Below are 22,570 nucleotides of genomic sequence, written 5' to 3'. Positions count from 1 at the left end.
CTGAAATAAACATAGGAGTGCATGTATCTTTTTCAAATTAGCATTTTTATTTTCTTTGGGTAAATACCTGGTACTGAAATTATTGGATCATATGGTAATTCTGTTTTTAATGTAAGAAACCTACATACTATTTTCCCTAGTAGTGGAACCAATTTACATACCCTTCAACAGTGCATGAGGGTTCCTTTTTCTCCACGTCCTTGTTTACACTTGTTATTTATTCTGTTTTTGATGTTGGCTGCCAGATGTGAGGTAATATCTCATTGTGATTTTAATTTGCTTTTCCCAGCTGATTAGTGATGTTGATCATCTTTTCGTGTGTTGGCCATCTGTATGTTGTCTTTAGAAAAATTCTATTCAAGTCCTCCACTCATTTGTAATTTGATTGTTTTTTGGTGTTGAGTTATAGAAGTCCTTTATATATTTTGGATATTAGCCCCTATCAGATATGTCATTTATAAATATTTTCTCCCATTCAGTAAATAGGCGGTGGTCTGCTTTGTGATGGTTTCCTTTGCTGTGCAAAAGCTTTTTATTTTGGGGTAGTCCTAGTAGTTTAATTTTGCTTTTGTTGCCCTTGCCCAAGGTGACCTATCTAGAAAAATATTTCTATGGCTGATATCAAAGAAATTACTGCCTATGTTTTCTTCAAGGGGTTTTATGGTTTCAAAGTTTCACATTTGGGTCCTTAATCCATTTTGAGTTTATTTTTCTGTATGGTGTAAGAAAATGACCCAGTTTTATTATTTTTCATGTAGCTCTCCAGTTTTCCCAGCACCGTTTGAAGAGACTATCTTTTCCCCATTATATATTCTTGCCTTCTGCATTGTAGATTCATTGAACATATAAGTGTGGGTTTGTTTCTGGGCCCTCTATTCTGTTTCATTGATCTGTGTGTCTGTTTTTGTGCCAATACCATACTGTTTTAATTACTATAGCTTTGTAGCATACATTGAAATCTAGGATTATAATACTCCAGCTTTGTTCTTTCTGAAGACTGCTTTGGCTATTTGGGGTCTTTTGTGGTTCCATACAAATTTTAGGATTATTTATTCTAGTTATGTAAAAAATGTTGATTATCTTGATAGGGATTGCAGTAAATCCATAGACTGCTTTAGGTAGTATGAACATTTTAACCATGTTGGCTCTTCTAGTCCATGAGCATGGAACATCTTTCCATTTATTTGTGTCTTCAATTTCTTCCATCAACATTTTATAGTTTTTGGAATATAGGTCTTTCACCTCCTTGGTTAAGTTTTGTTCCTAGGTATTATTTTTGGTACAATTGTAAGTGGGATTGTTTTCTTAATTTCCCTGTGCTATTTCATTATTAGTGTATAGTAATTAAGTAGATTTCTATATATTTTGTATCCTGTGACTTTACTGAATTCATTTAACAGTTCTAGTAGTTTTTTTTTTTTTTTTTTCTGGAGTCTTTAGCGGTTTCTTATACACATTTTAATATAATCTGCAAATAGTAAAGTTTCACTTCTTCGTTACCAATTTGGATGCTTTTTCTTGTCTAAATGCTGTGCACAGACTTCTACTATGTCAAATAAAAATGGTGAGAGTGACCATCCTTGTCTTGTTCATGATCTTAGAGGAAAGGGTCCCAGTTTTCACCATTGAGTATGATGTTAGCTGTGCATGTTTCATATATGGCCTTTATTACGTTGAGGTGTGTTCATTCTACATCGACTTTGTTGAACATTTTTTATCATGAATGGATGTTGTACTTTATCAAATGTTTTTTCTGAATCTGTTGAGATGTTTTCTCTTCTTAATGTGGTATATCATTTTGAATATATTTATGAATATTGAGCTACCTTTGCATATCTGGAATAAATTGCACTTGATGTGAATGATTTTGTTTAATGTATTATATTTGGTTTGCTAATATTTTGTTGAGGAATTTTTTATGTTTATCACAGATACTGACCTGTAGTTTTCTTTTTTTGTAGTGTTTGGTTTGGTATCAGGGTAATGTTGCCCTGCTAGAATGAATTTAAAAGCTTTCTTCCTCTTCTGTTTTTTGGAATATTTGAGAGGAATGCGTACTGATTCTTCATCAAATTTAAATCCTTTAAATCATGTAAATGTTTAGTAGAATTCACCTGTGAAGCTGTCTGGTCCTGGATTTTGTTTGTTGGGAGATTTTTTGACTACTGATTCTATTTCATTGCTAGTAACTGGTCTGTTCAAATTTACTGTTGCTTCCTGATTCAATTTTGGAAGGTTATGCTTCTAGAAATCTATCCATTTCTTCTAGGTTGTCCAATTTGTTGGCATAATAGTCTTACCTTTTATTTATGTGGTGTAGTTTGTTATTTCTCCATTTATCATTTCATTTGAGTTCTCTTTTTTCTTGATGAGTCTGGCTAAAGATTTATCAGTTTTGCTTATATTTTCAAAGAACCATCTCTTGGTTCTTCATCTGTCATTTTCATTCTTGCCATCCTAGTGGATGTGAAAATGTATCTTTTGGTTTTAGTTTGCATTTCACTAATGATATTGAGTATCTTTCCATGTGCTTCTTAGCCATTTGTATATCTTCCTTAAATAAAAGTTTTCAAAAATTGTTACCATTAATATTTTTTTTGTCTCTTTATTGTTGAGTAGTAAGAGTTTGTTTCTGGATACAGGTCCCTTATCCTGTATATGGTTTACAAATATTTTCCCCCACTTTGGGTTGTCTTCTCACTTTGATCTCCTTTTGAATCACAAATTATTTAATTTTGATGGAGTCCAGTGTGTATCCATATTTTTGTTGCTTTTGCATTTGCTTTTGGTGTCATACATAGGAAGTCATTACCTAATCCAAGATGGCGAATATTTATAAAAGTTTCTCCTAAGAGTTTTAAAATCTTAACTTATATTTAGGTCTCTGATCTATTTTGAGTTAATTTTTGTATGTGGTATGAGGTGGGATATAACTTTATTTTTTTGCAGGTGGAGTTCCAATTTTTACATCACCATTTATTTTATTTTTATTTATTTTTTCAATATATGAAATTTATTGTCAAATTGGTTTCCATACAACACCCAATGCTCATCCCAAAAGGTGCCCTCCTCAATACCCATCACCCACCCTCCCCTCCCTCCCACCCCCCATCAACCCTCCATTTGTTCTCAGTTTTTAAGAGTCTCTTATGCTTTGGCTCTCTATCACTCTAACCTCTTTTTTTTTTTCCCTTGCCTTCCCCCATGGGTTTCTGTTAAGTTTCTCAGGATCCACATAAGAGTGAAAACATATGGTATCTGTCTTTCTCTGTATGGCTTATTTCACTTAGCATCACACTCTTCAGTTCCATCCACATTGCTACAAAGGACCATATTTCATTCTTTCTCATTGCCACGTAGTACTCCATTGTGTATATAAACCACAATTTCTTTATCCATTCATCAGTTGATGGACATTTAGGCTCTTTCCATAATTTGGCTATTGTTGAGAGTGCTGCTATAAACATTGGGGTACAAGTGCCCCTATGCATCAGTACTCCTGTATCCCTTGGGTAAATTCCTAGTAGTGCTATTGCTGGGTCGTAGGGTAGGTCTATTTTTAATTTTCTGAGGAACCTCCACACTGTTTTTCAGAGTGGCTGCACCAATTTGCATTCCCACCAGCAGTGCAAGAGGGTTCCCATTTCTCTACATCCTCTCCAGCATCTATAGTCTCTTGATTTGTTCATTTTGGCCATTCTGACTGGCGTGAGGTGATATCTGAGTGTGGTTTTGATTTGTATTTCCCTGATGAGGAGTGACGTTGAGCATCTTTTCATGTGCCTGTTGGCCATCCGGATGTCTTCTTTAGAGAAGTGTCTATTCATGTTTTCTGCCCATTTCTTCACTGGGTTATTTGTTTTTTGGGTGTGGAGTTTGGTGAGCTCTTTATAGATTTTGGATACTAGCCCTTTGTCCGATATGTCATTTGCAAATATCTTTTCCCATTCCGTTGGTTGCCTTTTAGTTTTGTTGGTTGTTTCCTTTGCTGTGCAGAAGCTTTTTATCTTCGTAAGGTCCCAGTAGTTCATTTTTGCTTTTAATTCCCTTGCCTTTGGGGATGTGTCACGTAAGAAATTGCTACGGCTGAGGTCAGCAAGGTCTTTTCCTGCTTTCTCCTCTAGGGTTTTGATGGTTTCCTGTCTCACATTCAGGTCCTTTATCCATTTTGAGTTTCTCTTTATGATTGGTGTAAGAAAGTGGTCCAGTTTCATTCTTCTGCGTGTTACTGTCCAGTTCTCCCAGCACCATTTGTTAAAGAGACTGTCTTTTTTCCATTGGATGTTCTTTCCTGCTTTGTCAAAGATCAGTTGGCCATACATTTGTGGGTCTAGTTCTGGGGTTTCTATTCTATTCCATTGGTCTGTGTGTCTGTTTTTGTGCCAATACCATGCTGTCTTGATGATTACAGCTTTGTAGTAGAGACTAAAGCCTGGGATTGTGATGCCTCCTGCTTTGGTGGTCTTCTTCAAAATTACGTTGGCTATTCAGGGCCTTTTGTGGTTCCATATGAATTTTAGGATTGCCTGTTCTAGCTTCGAGAAGAATGCTGGTACAATTTTGATAGGGATTGCTTTGAATGTGTAGATAACTTTGGGTAGTATTGACATTTTGACAATATTTATTCTTCCAATCCATGAGCACGGACTGTCTTTCCATTTCTTTATATCTTCTTCAATTTCCTTCATAAGCTTTCTATAGTTTTCAGCATACAGATCTTTTACATCTTTGTTTAGATTTATCCCTAGGTATTTTATGCTTCTTGGCATCACCATTTATTTTAAAAGGCTATTCTGTGTTCACTGAGTTGTTGTGGAACCTTTGGCAAAATCACTTGACCCAAAATGATTTATTTATGGACTCTTAATTCTCTTCCATTGATCTATGGGACTAGTCTCTTGCCTGTACTTCACTGTTGTGATTACTCTAGCTTTGGAATATTTTTGAAATCAAAGGGTAAGTTCTCTCTCTCTCTCTCTCTCTCTTTTTTTCCATATTGCTTTGGCTGTTTTGGGTCTATTACATTTCCACATGAATGTAAGGATCATTTTTTATTTCTAAAAAATACAAAAAAGCTAGATTTTACAGCAGTTGATTCAATCTATAGATTCTTTAGGGGAGACTTGCTATCTTAACAATATTGAATCTTCCAATCCATGAACAGGGAATATCTGTGTGTTTATCTTTAATTTCCATCTACAATGTTTGTAAGTTTTAGTGCACAAGTCTTGAAACTCTTACTCTTTATTTCTAGATATTTTCTTCCTTTGTTGCATGAAATATGTTGTTGATTTAATTCTCTAATTGTTCATTGTTTACTGGAATACAATTGATTTGGATTTTGACCTTGTATTCTGTAACCTTTCTGTACTTGTTTATTCTAATTTATATGTGTATGAGTATAGTTCTTTGGATTTTCTGCATATAGAATGTTGGATGCAAGTAAAATTTAAGTTTTCCCTTTCCATTTGGATCCTTTCCCCCTTTTTTTTTCTTGGCAGAGAGTACTCCAGTATAACGTTGAAAAGTGGTGAAAGCAGGCATCCATGTCTCATCCATGTTAGGAGAAAGGCCTTCTGTCTTACACTATTATGATATTTGTGATAGGTGTTTTAACCTTTAATCAGGTTGAGGAAGATATTTTCTAGTCCAAGTTTGAGAGTTTTTATCACTAATGTCTACTTTAATAATTTCTCTTGGTTATATGTCACTTTTTCCTCTTTTTTCCCCTGTTTTTTAATTACATGGAAGACACTGTGTATGTATATTGTAGTTTTGGATTATGTTATCCTCTTAAGATTTAAAATTTTTGTTCTGGTAGGTGGTTAAATTGCTAATGGATCACTTGGATTTTATCAAGATCTAGTTTAAGGGCACATCTATTTAATTTTGTTTTCATGCTTTTTGTATCTTCTATGGCATAACTTTTCTGGGGTCTCCGCTGAATGCCTGGGTTGTTTTTCCAGGGTGCTTCTATTCTGGCTTGGCCCAAACTGCAAAATCTCCCAAGCACTCTGTTGCCTCCAGAATCTCTTCTCAGCTTTCAACCTCTTAACATAGCTACACTAACTATGGAGTCTTGCCCTGTAGCTTTGTGGACTAGGAGTTTGCTGAGGACCTGGAGAATTACCATGCAAGCTTCTGGGTTTCATTCTCTGTGGCTCTAACTGTGGCACACAAATCCCAGTTGCTATAAATAGCCTTGACCTTTGATTTCTGCATCCTTAATTCAGTAAAACTGCTCCATGCTTGACCTCACTTCCTGCCCATGGTTCAAATAATTTTGGACGAATCACGCATGTTACCTTTCTCAAGGATTGTAGCCCTTCCATGGGTGCTGTGCAACGCCTGCAAACAGTTTTATATGTTCTCTAGGTTTTGGGTCCAGTTGTTTATCATAGGGCAGTTACTTTTGCAGCCAAGACAAGACTTCCCTAGTTTGTCACTAAACTTCTACCATTCAATAAGGAAGCACTTGGAGGTAATACAGGCAATCATTTGGATTCTGGGCATAGTCTTCTCATCTCTTGTTTAATTTCTGCCCTAGTTCTCTAGTAGAAGCTGGATCAGGCGCCTCAGTCAATATATACAACTCTTCTTCTTTGTTCAGTGCATGAGGAGCCCAAAGTGGCTTTTTTTCCCATGTTATTTTTTCCATGTTATTTTAATAGGATTTTGAGAGACAGAAAAAACACATGTGTTACAAGCATTCGTGTTCCCTCCTGTCATTGTGCGTATTGCCTGTAGTACTTTGTTTTCATCACTCATTTCTAGATAAACTGACAGAGAGGATTTTAGTTTCTGAATTTGGCCACAACACTATCTCCTGTCTCCATACTCTTCAAAGAGTATGGAGAAGTGATGGTGCTTGATTTGTGAAGTTGGGTCATATTAGGCTATGTACCTCTGACTTGTTCACTAGAATAGTTACGCTTAATGCTGCATTGCCATGTAAGTAATCCAATTACCTTGAGGCCGCCATGCTTTGAGGGAACTGAAGCTACATGAACAGGTTATGTTTAGATCCTTTTTTTTTTTTTTTGATAGTTCCAGTGTAGGACCATTTGAGTCTCCCTAGATAAGGCCCAGACATTGTGGAACACAGATAAGCCAACTTTTCGATGTTTTCTCCAAATTTCTGCCTCATAGGATCTGTGACATAATATTATTATTTTTATCACTGGGTTTCAGAATAAGTTGTTACATGGAAATAAATAATAAATGGAATAGACTTTGGTACCAGATATGAGATGTTGCTATAACTTTTGGACTGAAGAGTGGGCAGAAACTGGAAGGAAACCTGAAGGTCCTCAAGGAGGCTGTCTGTGAGGGCTTTAAGGAAGTTGAGGAAAATGTTGAAAGCTGGAGGAAAGGAGACTGGAAATCTTTGTTATATATATTAAAGAAAATCTAGCAAAATTGCCACTGCCATAGTATGGAAAACATGAAAATCTATCTAATGAACTGAGGATTTAGTTTCCAAGCAATTTGGAAATTCAAGAGATTTCCAAGCAATTACTGCATGTGTTCTGATTCTTAGTTTTGAATGAGTGTGCTATAGAAGTTGTTCTATGCTTGCCCCACAGTGGTATGTTGGATGTGTGTGGGCTAACATGCCACTTTGTTTCATAGGTCTTCAGATCAAGAGGATTGTCCTTGGGGAACTACTTCTGGGAGCCTAATCTACACTTGGACCTGAATTAGATGATGAGGTCTGAGACTGTTCTGATGCCATAATGGATTGAGACTTTGGAGGTCTTGGGGGAGGGTGTAGTATATTCTACATATGGGAATGATATGAACTGGGGCCAGAGGGCAAACTGCGTCACACTTTATTATCCAAAGGTTGTCTCAGTAATATTTTCTAAGCTTTCATCTACTTTGACTTAGCTGTTCCCATCAAGAAGGGGAATATAATTATCCTTCCCTTGGATCTGTGCAGGCTTATGAGTGCTGTGACCAAAGCATAGAGTAGAAGTGATGCTGTGTGATCTTAAAAAGGTAGTTCACAAACGGTAATGTAGATTTCACCTTATTTTCTGGAACACTTGTACCTGGTATCTTGGACCATCATGCAAGAAATCCAAATACCACATCCAGATTGTGAGGAAACGCAAGCCATGTGGGGAGGCAATGTGTAGGGGCTCCTGTCAACAGTTCCAGAGCCCAGCCATTTGAGTTTTCCTTGCTGAAGCCATGGGTATTGTACAGAGACAAGCCAGCTCCATCATGTTCATACCCAAATTCCTAAGCTTCAGGACCCATAAACTTAATAGAATAGTTGTGTTTTATACACTAAGCCTCGAGGTAGTAACTGGAACAACTGGATAACTTATAAACCATGTTATAAAGAATCATCAGCGTTCTTGGTGTATAGTAAGAGTAAAGAGGCCTGGTAATGAGTAAAGTGAATTTCAGTGAAAAAGTCTGACACATTTTATTGCCTAATGGCTTGCTTATTCATTTATTTGGTTTTGGGATGCTAAGTCCTTTGGCTATCTGAATTCCAGAGAGTAGATGTGCCACTGTACTAGTTTATTTGTAAACGTTCCATTTAGTTTGCATTGTGTTCTACTTGATTTAAAACTCAATAAATATGATTCCTTCAGTTTGCCTCAATATTTTACACATAGATTTGAGATGAATACATATTAAATATTTTGTCAACTTTTTAGAGGGCATTATTCATGAGTTTTAAAAAATGAAAATGACTTATAGATGACCTACGATATAGGTAATTATATATTAATGTTAACCTCTTTTATTAATAAGGGTTAAAGTCTATATTTTAAGGGACTTTATTCGTGATCTATATATACATAACTTGAACACTTTTATGAGATGAAGATAAAAGCAAGTTTTTCTAGCAGATAAAAATGTTTCTATAATTTGAGGGTTTTACTGCCATCTAGTGGCATTCATTTCTGTGGTTTAAATTCCTTTTAGCTTTATTTCTACTCCTCTTTTAGGATTATTTTCTCAATACTTAAGACTTTTCTTTTAAAGGAAAAATATATTTCAGCTGCCTAAACAGACGATAGATTTTTTTGAAGAAACATTGTATTCTACAGAAGCCTCACATATATATGTATATGTGTATATACATATATATATATATATATATATATATAAATTTAATATAAATGAATAAATATGACCATGTTATTCATTCTTAGGTATGTTTTTTTTTTCCTGCACTTTATTTTCATTTGCTTGGGTTCCCCTTATTTTTCCATCCATAGAATTTCTAACTCCTGCCCTAAGGTAGGTCATAAGTCTAGGTTTTCTTCATGTGCATATAATTCAGTGAATGAATGAATATAATTATGTAAACAAACACAATGTATGTGCTTTTGTTATGTTTTAGAAAAAAGATCACGCGTAATTTTCTGCATGTTACTTTTCTTAGCACATCAAAAACCTAAGAAGTAATGCAGTTCTGTTAAATGTGTGCGTGATTTTAAAAAGTACAGATGTATTTTAATTTTGTTTTCAGCAACTTCTCTTTTGATAGACATTTTTTTGCCACCTTGAACATGACAGTGATACATATCTGTGGATGTATATCATTATATAGGGGTAACTTTGTTTCTCTGAGATAGCTTTTTAGTAGTGAGATTGCTGGGTGAAATAACATTTTTAATCGAATACGTGTTTGAATAGATGTTACTATATTGCTTTTAAAAACTGTGTATGAGAATACCTTTTTCCCTACATTACCATTAATACATTTTATAGCATTTTAAACATTTCTGCCTGTATAAGAAGGTCAAATGATTATTTAATTTCCTGATTACTAGAGAATTTGAACAACTTTACATGTGTGTTGATCCTGAATTTTTCTGAGTTTTCTGACTTTAATGCTTGCACTTTGTATATTGTAAGATGTTAACCCCTTGTTTATCACCTCGGTTTACAAATATTTTGTACACAAGCCAACAAAGTTTTAACACTTCATACAATTAAACAGGTGTATCTGTTTTAGGCACTGAATTTCCTAGGCATGTAATTAAAGTCTCTCTCACACATGGATTGTATATTCCAAGTTCCTTCCCTGCCTTTTTTTCACTTTGCAAAGTTTTTATTGTCTGAGTTTTAAGTTTAAATCTTAATCCATCTGGAGTTATTAAACTTTTCAAAATTGAAAGATAACATATACACAGCAAAGTACAGTATTAAAGGATTATCCCAAAGTAAACAGACCCATGTAATCACCAGCCAGTCACTGAGAATAATTTGTATTTTTTTTTTAAAGTTTATTTTGAGAGAGAGCACACATGCATGTGTTGGCTCTTGTGGGGGAGGGGCAGAGAGAGCTGGACAGAGAGACAGTCTCAAGCAGGCTCTGTGCTGTCATTGCAGAGCCCAAAGCGGGACTAGATCCCACAAACTAGGACATCATGACCTGAGCCCAAACCAGGAGTCAGATGCTTAAACAAGTTACTCAGGTGCCCCTCTTGTCTCTTTGTAATTATTAAAACTGCATTATCCTCGATATCCTTGTCATGATATCTATGATCATTGCCTTCCTGATTTTGTTCCTATTTTTGCCTCCTAAACTGGATTCCTAAACATTACAGTTGTTTTTTTGCTCATTGACCTTAATATAAATTAATACAATGTGTATTTTTCATATTCAATGTCTTCTTAAAATTTCATTGGGAGATCTACATTGTGGTGTGCAGCAGTTCTTGCTGTGTGGTATTCCATTGTATGAATATGTAATTATTCCACTGTTGATGGATATTTGGATTTCTTTTTCGGTGAATGGCTACATGGAATATGGCTATGAACATTCTTGAACATTACTCTTGATGCTTTTGTGCATATATTTCAGTTGGATATATATTTCAGAGAGAAACTGATGGCTCATAGAACATGTAGATTTCTAGCTTCAGTAGGTCAGTAATTATTGTCTCAGAAGTTTTCCAAAGTCATTGTACCAGTTTATTCTTCTACTAGTGAGTAAGAATTCCATTTCACATCTTCACCAACACTTAGCATTGTCTTTATGGGTGGTTACAGGTATCTGACTGTAGTTTTGGTTTCCATTTCTGATAAAGTAGAACAACTTTTCATATGCCCAGTGGTCACTAAATTAAGAATTGTTCATTGTTCTTTCTGGGCCACTTTCTTATTAGGCAGACATTTTCTTATTGATTTATAGGAATTCTTTATATATTTTGAATCATGCCCTTTGTCTTCCACTTTTGGTCATCCTTTTCTTTTTTAACTTCTTATGGGTGTACATATTTTATGATTATTGCAAGCTCTTAATTCTACATTTATTTTCCTTTATATTTAGTGCTTTTTGTGTCCTGTTGAAGGAATCTTAAAATACCCTAAATTAATGAAACAGTTTCCTAGAAGAATTTTATTGAGTTCAATTTACAATTCACTTAAAATTTTTGATGTTAGTTATGGGAAAGTGGTCAATATTCACTTTTTACATATAGAAATTCATTTGACTTCATAGCATTTATTGAAAAAGGCTGTACATGCTCTGTTGAACTGATAAATCCTCTTGAACATAAATCAAGTGTTTACTATCCTGGATGTGTTTCTGGACTTTGTGTTTCTTTCATTGACAATACCATAAAGTTAAGGACCCTACTGTATTTAATTATTGTAACCTTACACTAAATCTTGAAAGCTGCCTGTATTCACTAGCTTTTTAAAGATTGCCTTAGCCCTTGTTGGCTTTTGCATTTCCATAAACATTTTAATGATAGCTTTTTAATCTTTTCTTTTTTAAAATAAAATTTTTTTTAACGTTTATTCATTTTTGAGAGGCAGAGACAGAGCATGAACAGGTGTAGGGCAGAGAGGGAGACACAGAACCTGAAGCAGGCTCCAGGCTCTGAGCTGTCAGCACAAAACCCCATGTGGGGCCCAAACCCAGGAACCTGGAGATCATGACCCAAGCCAAAGTGGGATGCTCACCCAACTGAGCCACCCAGACGCCCCTAGCTTTTTAATTTTCTATAAAAGTACACTGTTGTGATTTTTATTGAAATTTCATTCAATCTCTAGATCATTTACAGAAGAATTACAGCTTCATAATATTGAATTTTCAAGTCTGTGAATATGGTATGTTCTTAAACTTAGCTTCTTTAAAATCTTCTAAAAATATTTTATAATTTTCAAAAGAATCTTGTACATCTTTAAATAGACATTTCTAGGTGTATTCATATATTAAGTGTTATAATTTTTAAGGTTTTTTTCTGTAGAAGATATTTGTCTTTTCTCCCCCATTTAAATATTTCATCATTCCTTTTTATAAGTGTGGGCTCATGGATATATACTTCATACTTTAGGTTATATTCCAGTGCTGTGTTTTTTATTCTAATTGTTCCGGCTTTGGCTGTTGAACCCTCTTTCATTTGCCTCTTGTATTCCTTTGACATAATCCTATTGTTTTGTTCTTAAGCACTTGTTTATTTATTTATCTTTAAAAGTTATTTATTTACAACCAAGTTAGTTAGCATATAGTGCAATAATGATTTCAGGAGTAGATTCCAGTGATTCATCTCCTATGTATAACACCCAGTGCTCTTTCCAACAAGTGTCCTCCCTAATTCCCCTTACTCATAGCCCATCCCCCCATGCACAACCCCTTCAGCAACCCTCAGTTTGTTTTCTGTATTTAAGAGTCTCTTGTGTTTTGTCCCCCTCCTTGTTTTTATATTATTTTTGCTTCTGTTCCCTTATGTTCATCTGTTTTGTATCTTAAACTCCTCATGAGTGAAGTCATATGATACTTATTTTTTCTAATTTCGCCTAGCATAATACCCTCTAGTTCCATCCATATGGTTGAAAATGGCAAGATTTCATTCTTGATTGCTAATACTCCATTGTACGTATATGTGTGTGTATACATATATACACACATACATATATACACACACACACATATATGCTTGTATACACACACACACACATACATGTATACCACATCTTCTTTATCCATTCATTCATCGATGGACATTTGGACTCTTTCTATACTTTGGCTGTTGTCGATAGTGCTGCTAGAACATAGGGGTGCATGTGCCCCTTCGAAATAGCACACCTGTATCCCTTGGATGAATACTTAGTCGTGCAATTGCTGAGTTGTAGGGTAGTTCTATTTTTAATTTTTTGAGGAACCTCCATACTGTTTTCTAGAGTGGCTATACCAGTTTGCATTCCCACCAGCAGTGCAAAAGAGATCCTCTTTCTCCACATCTTTGCCAACATCTGTTGTTTCCTGAGTTGTTAATTTTAGCCATTCTGACAGGTGCGAGGTGGTATCTCATTGTGGTTTTAATTTGTATTTCCCTGATGAGTGGTGTTGAGCATCTTTTCATGTGTCTGTTAGCCATCTGGATGTCGTCTTTGGAAAAGTGTCTATTCATGTCTTTTGTCCATTTCTTCACTGGATTATTTGTTTTTGGATGTTGAGTTTAGTAAGTTCTTTATAGATTTTGGATACTAACTCTTTAATATGTTATTTTCAAATATCTTTCCTCATTCCATCAGTCGCCTGTTAATTTTGTTGATTGTTTCCTTTGCTGTTCAGAAGCTCTTTATCTTGAGGGGTCCCAGTAGTTCATTTTTGCCTTTACTTCCCTTGCCTTTGGAGACTGGTTGAGTAAGAAGTTGCTGTGGCTGAGGTCAAAGAGGTTGTTGCCTGTTTTCTCCTCTAGGGTTTTGATACTTTCCTGTCTCACATTTAGGTCTTTCATCCATTTTGAGTTCATTTTTGTTTATGTTGTAAGAAAGTGGTCCAGTTTCATTCTTCTGCATGTTGCTGTCCAGTTCTCCCAGCACCATTTGCCGAAGAGCTCATTCATTCTAATTGCTGTATGATACCCTACTATATGGATATACCACAGTTTTTCTGTTTGGACATTGTTTTTTTTTCTAGTTTTGGTGTTCTACAAATGATGCCATAAGATATTTTTGTATAGGTCTCTGCACATATGCAAGAGTGTCTTAGAGTTTATTCCTAGGACTGTAGCTGCCAAGCCATACTGTGTGGCAATGTTCAATTTTATTAGTTACTGCCAGATATTTTACAGATTTTTAAAATTATACTAGCAGTTTATGAAAATTGGTATTTCTTAATATGCTCACCAACACTTAATATTGATAGGTATTTAATGTTTACTAATTTGGATGTAAAATGAATTTCATAATTTATTTTGAAATTTTAAAATTAAATACTTCTACAAATTTTTCCTTTTAAATCTTCACCCAGATTTCTCAATTTACCATACTTGCCCTATATTTCTGAGTTTGTATATGTATGTATGTATATGTGTACATACATATATGGATTTGTGTGTATGTATATAGCATATGGATGTATATAAATATACTTAGATATGCAACCTATTCTCAAATGGTTAATTTTAATGCTTCAGTGTATATTTCCTATAAACAAGGACACTGCATAAAATCAGGAAATGGACATGTAATCCCTACAATCCAATCCATAGACCTACATTCACAATTTGCCAATTATTCTAATGGTGTTCTTTATAATTGCTCTCTTTTTGATCTTGGATTAAATCTAAGTCATATGTCACCCTTGGTAGTCATGTTTCTTAGTCTTCTTCATTCTGGAGCACTTTCTCAATTTTCTTGACATTCATGACTTTGAGAGTTTTGAAGAACACAGGCCAGTTTTTGTAGAATGACTCTGAATTTGGGTTTGATGTTTTCTTGTGATTAGGTTTCTGGTATGCATTTTGGCATGGCATGAATTCCATAGGAATGATGCTCTGTTCTTCTGTACTTCTATGAGGAAGCACACAATATTAGTTTGTCCCCTTACTGATGATGTCAACTTATATCATTTTCCTAATATCATTTTCCTAGGGTAGTGTCTCCCAGATTTATCTGTAATTTTTATGTTTGATTAATGAGTAGCTGTAATTATTTTATAAGGTTGTATAAATAGCCTCTTATTCATCATTCACCTACTAGTTTTGTAATCCTTAATTCTTGTTTAATCAAATATGACTATAATGGTTGCCAAATGATTTTCTAATTCCATCATTCCTTCTAGATACACAGATTTATTATTAACTTATTCATTCCTGTACTCATATCAGTAATGACTCATGGATTTCTATTTTATTTTAAAAGTTATAATTCATTACTATCATTATGCATTTTGATCCCTAAATTGTCACAGGACTGGCCAGTGTGAACTCCTTTGAACTGATTGCTCTATTTTAATATGTACCCATAATACTTTGAACCCTTCCTTACCATAGAGTACCTTAACCTTAGAATCAGCCATTTCAAGGAGTCCTGCTATCTTTTAGTGAATAATAATTATAAACTGAGATCTGGACTTTTGTGTGTTGATTTATACTGTCTGTCTTGTTTCTACCCCTTTCAGTTGGTAGTTATATTTGTATTAACATGTATATGTCTACATATACATTCATATGCACTTCTACATATATCTTCTCTAAATATTGAAAGTCCCAAGTATTTACTGAACTCTAATTATACCTTCCCCTTTTTCATAATTGTAATGAGATACCGGCCTCCACTATTTCTCAGTATATTTACTTAATTGTTCAGTCCCATTTTAAGTAACCAATCACTTGACCAGCAGGTCATGTTCACCACCCCAGTTCTTCTGATACGGTGGCCACAAAGGCCCAACTCTCCATCTTCTCACCATGGCTGTGTTCCCACTGTTGTTTTAGTGGGCATTTCTTAGATAATAAATTAGTTACACCTTTGGCTTATTGCCTATTTATGCTACTGCCTTAATAAAATCTCTGTTCCTTTATTCCCCCCACTGCCCCCCACCTTCTAGTTGGGTTGTTGTCTTTTTTGTATTGATTTTAGATACTAATACATTTTTTTTTAAAGCTTACTCATTTATTTTGAGAGAGTGTGAGGGGAGGAGGGGCAGAGAAAGAGAGGGAGAGAGAGAGAGAATCCCAGGAAGGTTCCTTACTGTCAGTGTGCAGGCCAGTGCGGGGCTCAATCTCATGAACCTGTGTGATCAAGACCTGAGCCAGAATCAAGAGTCAGATGCTTAACTGACTGAGCCACCCCAGTGACCCTTGGATACTCTATCCCTCTGCCTCCCTTCCCTCATATGTCCTTTTTCCTCTTCCTTTTCCACAGTTCTTTAATGAATCCTACATGTTCCAGTGATGGATCTTGGTGATAATTTTTAATATATGTCATGAATAGGATTTCTGAGAAGGAATACATATATTTGAGAAGTGTTAGATTGCTTTCCAGAATGGCTTCCCTAGTGTACGCTTCTACATGATTGTTCCTGTACCTTCACATTCTCATCAATACTTGACATTGCCCAACTTTGATTTTTTTTAGTATTAATGGTATAATAATGATACAGTATTTTAGGTTTTAGTTGTGTTATTACTACTTTTGAGCATTAAAAAAAATTCTTGTTAACCTACATGTCCTTTTCCTAGTTTACTATTGGGCTTCCCCCTACCCCCTACTGATTTGCAGGAGTTTCTTGTATACTCTGGATCAGAAATATCCAATAGAACTTTCTGTGATGTTGGAAATGTTATTCTGGTATTTCCACTACAGGGATCACTAGCTATATGTAAACTATTGAGCCATAGTAACTACTGGATTGTGGAGTTGACTTTTAAATTTTAATTAGTTTAAATTTAAATAGCCACATGCAAATAGTGGCTCCTGTACTGGATTAGTGCAGGCATGGATATTACTTCTTTGTCATTTTGGGACACTGTAAATATCTTCTGCTTGGTAGTGAACTACATTGTACAAAAAGGATTCATTTTATGTAACATGTATTTTACTTTCTGTTTATGCTTTGGGATTTTCATCATACAGTTCTATTTTAGTCCTAACTTAAAGTTAACATTCTATAGTGTATTTGACCATGAATGGGGTTGTAGGAGTGTGGGCATACTTAGTTTCAGAAAACATTATCAGATTGCTTTCCCAATGGTTGCATCAATTTACACTCTCAAAATGAAGAAGGGTTCCTTTTCTCTGTATCTATGGTAGCTCCTGTTGTTGACCTCCTGATTTTTGCTTACTATAAATGTGCTCTGGGTTTCCTCTTTTTTATAGAGTGTAGTGATGGATATTTTCAGGGATCGCTCAAAGTCATCAAAAATGTTTGCAATTTGTTCATTATATCCCACTTAAGAGATTTTTGTTGGGAATCTGAACTAAGTTGGACCTTTGGGGCAGGCACAGAATTCTGAAACAAGAAAAGTTTTATTTGGAGACTTTGCACCAGTAAGCTTTCCTGTAAATATCTCTGGACTGCTTGGATCAGAAATGCAAGGAAAAAAAAAAAGGACCATCTGCTTGCTATATCTTTGTTCTCCAGACTAAATTCATTATGGGAAGGTTCCCTAATTCCATGCTGGATATTATCTACCTGATTATAAAAATGGCTCCTCTTTTACATTCTGAATATCACCCTAAACCAAAGAAAGAGACTCAATTAACTGTTCATTCAGCAAACATTTATTAATTGAGGTCCTACCCTACCCCACTCTAGATAGTGCTAAGAATGCAATATAATTTATTAGTATACCTAATTATGTTTATTAAGGATAGAGACTATCATATCAATCTCTAATACTTGAAAAGTGTCACCTCAAATTTTAATACTTAATATAGGGCTCAGTATATAGTGAACATTCAACAAATATTTCGAGCAAAAATATGTGTTGACTTAAATGTATACCATGCAGCAGGAATTTTATTAGCCACAATGTTGGTCATTCTTTGTCAGAAAACTTGATCTACTTTATCTCCAAAGGAGAAATCCGCACAGTGTGCTGAGATTTTCAGTGTTTGGAGTATAACCTTTTTATCGTGAATTTACTGGTAATATTATCTATACATAAAAGTTTACATTATGAGTATGAAAGCAGCTAGCCAGAACAACAAATGTAGTCAAGTCCAGAAATATGAATCTCATATGACTTAAAAATTCACTTATCTGGGATGTTTTTACTTGACTGTATTACAGAATTGGGATGTTCATGTGACTTACTATTTGAAATACTTTTCCTAAATGTGAAATGGAATTCTTAGATGTAATTAGCTTTTTAAAAAAGTGACAAGTTTTGTTTTCTAATTAGCCTTCTGGTCATGTAACTACCATTGTCCTTCTGGCCTTTGTCACTTCATGTGATTCATGCTTATCGTCGTGGATTTTCTTTCCCTGCTGTCTTGCTCATTCTTATTGCTTGTTTCATGTTTTTTTTTTTTTTAATTTTTATTTATCTTGTCAGCTTACCGGAACTGAAAGCTTCTGTGTAGTGACTGAAACTTTTCTTTCCACATTATATTGCCTGACATTATATAATGGTCAACACGTATGAGGTGCTTTGAAACTAATCAATAGTAAAATTTACCCACATGTCCTGAATTATTCTGCCATCAATTTGACATGTGTTCAACTCATTCTGGTAGATTGTACTGAGTGAGCCATTCGTGGTTTCCCGTTGATTAACAACACAAGTTACAAAACACTTGCTTGGGGTTTGTATCTCCATTTTTATATTTCCCTTGCATTGTAGACCCATATATCCTACCACATATTTGAAATTTTCAACTGGATGCCTAATAGTCAATTCAAACTTAGCATGCCTAAAATTCTTATTTTTCTTCCCAAAGCTGATGTTCCCCAGTGTTCTTCACCTTAGTAATTGACATCTGCTCACCTACTTGTCATGAGAAAAAAACTTTGATGTTATCCTTGATTGCTCTTCTTCTCCTCCTTCACAAACCTCCCTGTTGTTCTGCCTCTGAAACGCATCCCTCTTGTACTCTGTGCACTGCTACCGCCAGAGCCAGAGCTGCTGCATGTCTGACTGGGACTATTGCAGCAGACTTGTAACTGGTCTCCCTATTGCCTCTTTTGCCCTCTCCCCTGTATACCCAGTCTGTCTTACAAAGCTGGTGGAGTGAGCCTATTAAAACCCAATATGATTAGGTCCAAAATCTCCAGTGGCTTTCTTCCGAATTTGGAATAAAATTCAAAGTCTTTGAGTGGCCTCTAAGACTGTGCAAGATCTGGCGAATTGCTGCCTCTCCTATCTTTCCTTCTTCAGCCTTTCTCATCACTCACTGTTCTCCGGCCACGCTGTTCACTTAATGATCTTGAAGCATGTTTCTACCATAGACCCTTTGTGCATACTATTCCTTGGCCTAAAATACTTTTCCTTAGGAATGTATACAGTTTTCATTTCATTCAAGTCCCTTATTCCAATATTGCCTGATAGAAGCCAATCCTGACCTTGCTCTATAAAAGAACATATCCTCCTTCCATAACTCCCTATCCTCTTACTCTATTTTATGTCATAACATTGATGGCAGACTGATCTTATGGTGTATATGTGTTAATGTTTCTCTCTCCACAGTAGAACATAAGCTCTTTGAAGGGAAGAAATTTGCTAATCTTCACTATAGTCCCTATACTTGGGGGGAATTGTCGACATATGTGCCCCATAAATATTTGCTGAATAATAAGTGCAATTTCTGTGACAGAATTTCTCAATTCTGTGCTCAATTCAGAACATACTTATGTTTTTGTTTTTCTTGCATGAGATTTGGCTCAATTCTTGAGTTGTTGGGCTTTATTTTATAAGTATACCTTTAAATTGTATATTATCAAATTTATAATCTTCTGAATTATTAATTACATGAGTTTGTCCATTCTTTTTAGGATAATTAATCGTGTCTTTTATCTTCTGTAATTCACTGTCAAGAAGATAGACCAAAAAATAATGAGGTCCTTTAGAATTTAAAAATAGAAATTTTGGCCACCAGGTGGAGACCCAGTACTAACTTTTTATGATGAGCTGACTATCCAAAAACAATCATAAAAATAAAAATCGCTTAAACCAAATGCTTTAATTTTTTTCCTTCTCTTTTGTATGTTTCTGATGATTTTTATTCTTTAGATATATTCTTCCCAGTATTCAGGAAGGTTTGGTGTGGCTAGCAAGTTGTAGTGAAAAAGGAATCCTAGATTATGATTCATTTAAATCTCATTCAAGATCCATACAAAGATCAGGGTACTTGGCTAGTTCTGTGGTCAGGTTGGAAGAACAGGCTCTTGAAGAAAGTCAAAATGTGTGAGTAATGCCAAGTGATAAAACTTCAGGAGTCAAGGGATTAATATTACTGGGAAAAATGGCCAGTCAGGGAAAAGTTTAAAAGGGAAAGTAACTCATGATAAAGTCAGTATAACTAAAGTGTGTTTTCCTGGTACAGAATTGTGGAGAGGCTATGAAAGTCACAAATGGAGGAGGCTTCCAGAAATTTGTGAGCAGCAAGATGTTTTGAGGAGTTGTCTAACTGGGCAGGTTGGATTGTTTGTTCTTTCCTAAAGGAGTGGAGGAGTCGGATGGTTCTGTCACTTTTTCTTTCTTTCTTTCTTTCTTTTTTTTTTTTGAATTTTTCATACCATTTTTATGTAGTGCCATTTAATTTGGAAAGTACACATGACACATTTGAAATACGTAGAGCAATGAAAAGGTTTTCCTGGTAATTCTTAGCAAATGTGGTTTCCTCATACCTGAAAGAAGAAATACCCCAGAAGGGAAATTTAAAATAATTTTTCTGGTTTTCTCACTGGATTTCATTTAGCTGGCTTCTGGAAGTGCCCCCCAAAAACACTCCAAAAAATGTAGTCTTTTTTTAAATGTTTATTTTTGAGAGTGAGAGAGAGAGAGATAGAGAGAGAGAGGAGATACCAAGTGGGCTCTGCGCTGACAGCAGAGAATCCAACGTGAGGCTTAAACTCATGAACCTTGAGATCATTACCTGAGCCAAAGTTGGATGTTTAACCAACTGAGCCACGCAGGTGCCCCCAAAAACTTGAAGCCTTTTTGTGGTAATGCTAGGAGAAGAAAAACATTTCATGGCCTATGTGCTATTTGACCTGAACTTTAGAGGAAAGTTTTGCTTTGTGTTTCACAGTCACCTCACAGAGGTTGATGAACTCTGCTCTAGTTTGCCCTTTGCAGGGAGTGAAAGAAATCACCTCGTAACTGATTTTTGTTTTCTCTTGTGTCCCATTAGCCTTTTATAATCTTGTCAATCTAATGTGCCTAAAACAAAGGTGACCTGCCCATGTCTGTCAAAGACTGCATTCAGTGCCAGCTAAAATCCCAACTCTTCAGCATGGTGGAGTCCTTTATAACCTGACCCTGGCTCAACTCAAGTTTAGCTTTTAAAGCCTGCCTTAACTGAACAAAGGTGACACAGTGCCCTCTTTGGTGCTCCCATGTTTTTGTTTGTGCTGTTATATTATCACTTGCCTTGTACTTAACTTTATTGATTTAGATCTTACATAGATTTTTGAGTTACCGGAAGCATGGAATTGTGTCTTATTTCTCAGGATCTTCACCAATGTAAGGACAATTAGTAAACTAGTGAATTTGTCATTGACTCTGTGTTGTTTCTGTAGAAACATGTAGAATCATTTCTTTCCTGCCATGGCATACAAAAGACTTTAGATAACTAATTTGATTGTTTTTAATTCCTGCTTTTTAATGCTCAAAACTAATATAGCCTGTTGGACATGATGACAAACCAAAGAGGATATTATCATTTTAACCTCTTAAAATGTAAATAATTGGTCACTTTTATATCCTACTATGGATAATAGTTAATAAAATGTATTTCTCTTTTGAAAGTTACATGCAACTTAGACGTCAGTGAAGTCCATTCATAACCTCATAGGATTCCTGAAAACAAAGAATGCATGGTCTCCTCCAAAATACCTACACAAACACACACAGAACAACAGTATACATATTAATTAAAGTATAGGGTGACTTTCTTGGTAAACTCAGTATTGAAGAGTGCTTTAAGATTCATTTATTCATTTATCAAAAATTTATTAAGTGCCTACTGTTCGTCCAGCAGTATCCGAGGTTCTGGAGAATATAAAGTGGCCAACTTTTAGCACTTATGGAGCTTATCACCTTATGAAGAAGAAGACAATAAGTAAACAATGAACAGTATGATTTTGGATAATGGTGATTGTTATTAGGAAAATCCAACAGAGTAATAGTTCATAGAATAGCTGGAAGATTGTTTTAACCTTTTTTCTCATTTGAAAGATTATTTGAGCAGTGATGATAGTTTACTGTAATGAGGCTTAATACCAGAAAACAGTATATGTAGAATATATTTTGGAGGTTGAGCCACCAAGTCTTGCTGATGGATTGGGTGTGAGAGGTAAAGAAGAAACAAAGATGGTTTAAAGTTTATTTTTTCTTCGGGGCACCTGGGTGGCTCAGTCAGTTAAGCATCTGACTTTTGTCTCAGGTCATGATCTCGCCGCTCATGGGTTCCAGCCCTACGTAGGTTTCTGTGCTGACAACTCAGAGCCCTGGAGGCTGCTTCAGATTTTGTGTCTCCCTCTCTCTCTGCCCAGAGACTATGTCTCTGTCTTTCTGTCTCTCAAAAATAAATAAACATAAAAAAAATCAAGTTTGTTTCTTTGGCTGGAGAACCTACAGACTTTAGAAAACTAATTTGATTTTGAAATTCTTGTATTTTTGCACACAAAACT

General features: G+C 35.3%; 1 protein-coding gene across 1 annotated transcript in view; it reads left to right on the top strand.

The window, feature by feature from the left end:
• The window catches only part of TDRD15 (tudor domain containing 15), a 36,275-nt gene extending 27,667 nt beyond the window's left edge, over positions 1 to 8,608 (top strand). Inside the window, 1 exon segment of the mRNA XM_042982423.1 lies at positions 7,633 to 8,608. The gene's annotated coding sequence lies outside the window, so the exon portion shown is untranslated.
• Positions 8,609 to 22,570: the final 13,962 nt, after the last annotated feature.

The sequence above is a fragment of the Panthera tigris genome, chromosome A3 (genome assembly GCF_018350195.1).
Source record: "Panthera tigris isolate Pti1 chromosome A3, P.tigris_Pti1_mat1.1, whole genome shotgun sequence".
NCBI classification, from domain to species: Eukaryota; Metazoa; Chordata; class Mammalia; order Carnivora; family Felidae; genus Panthera; species Panthera tigris.
The sequence above is the reverse complement of the archived record's forward strand: the minus strand, read 5'-3'. Positions and strand labels throughout refer to the sequence as shown.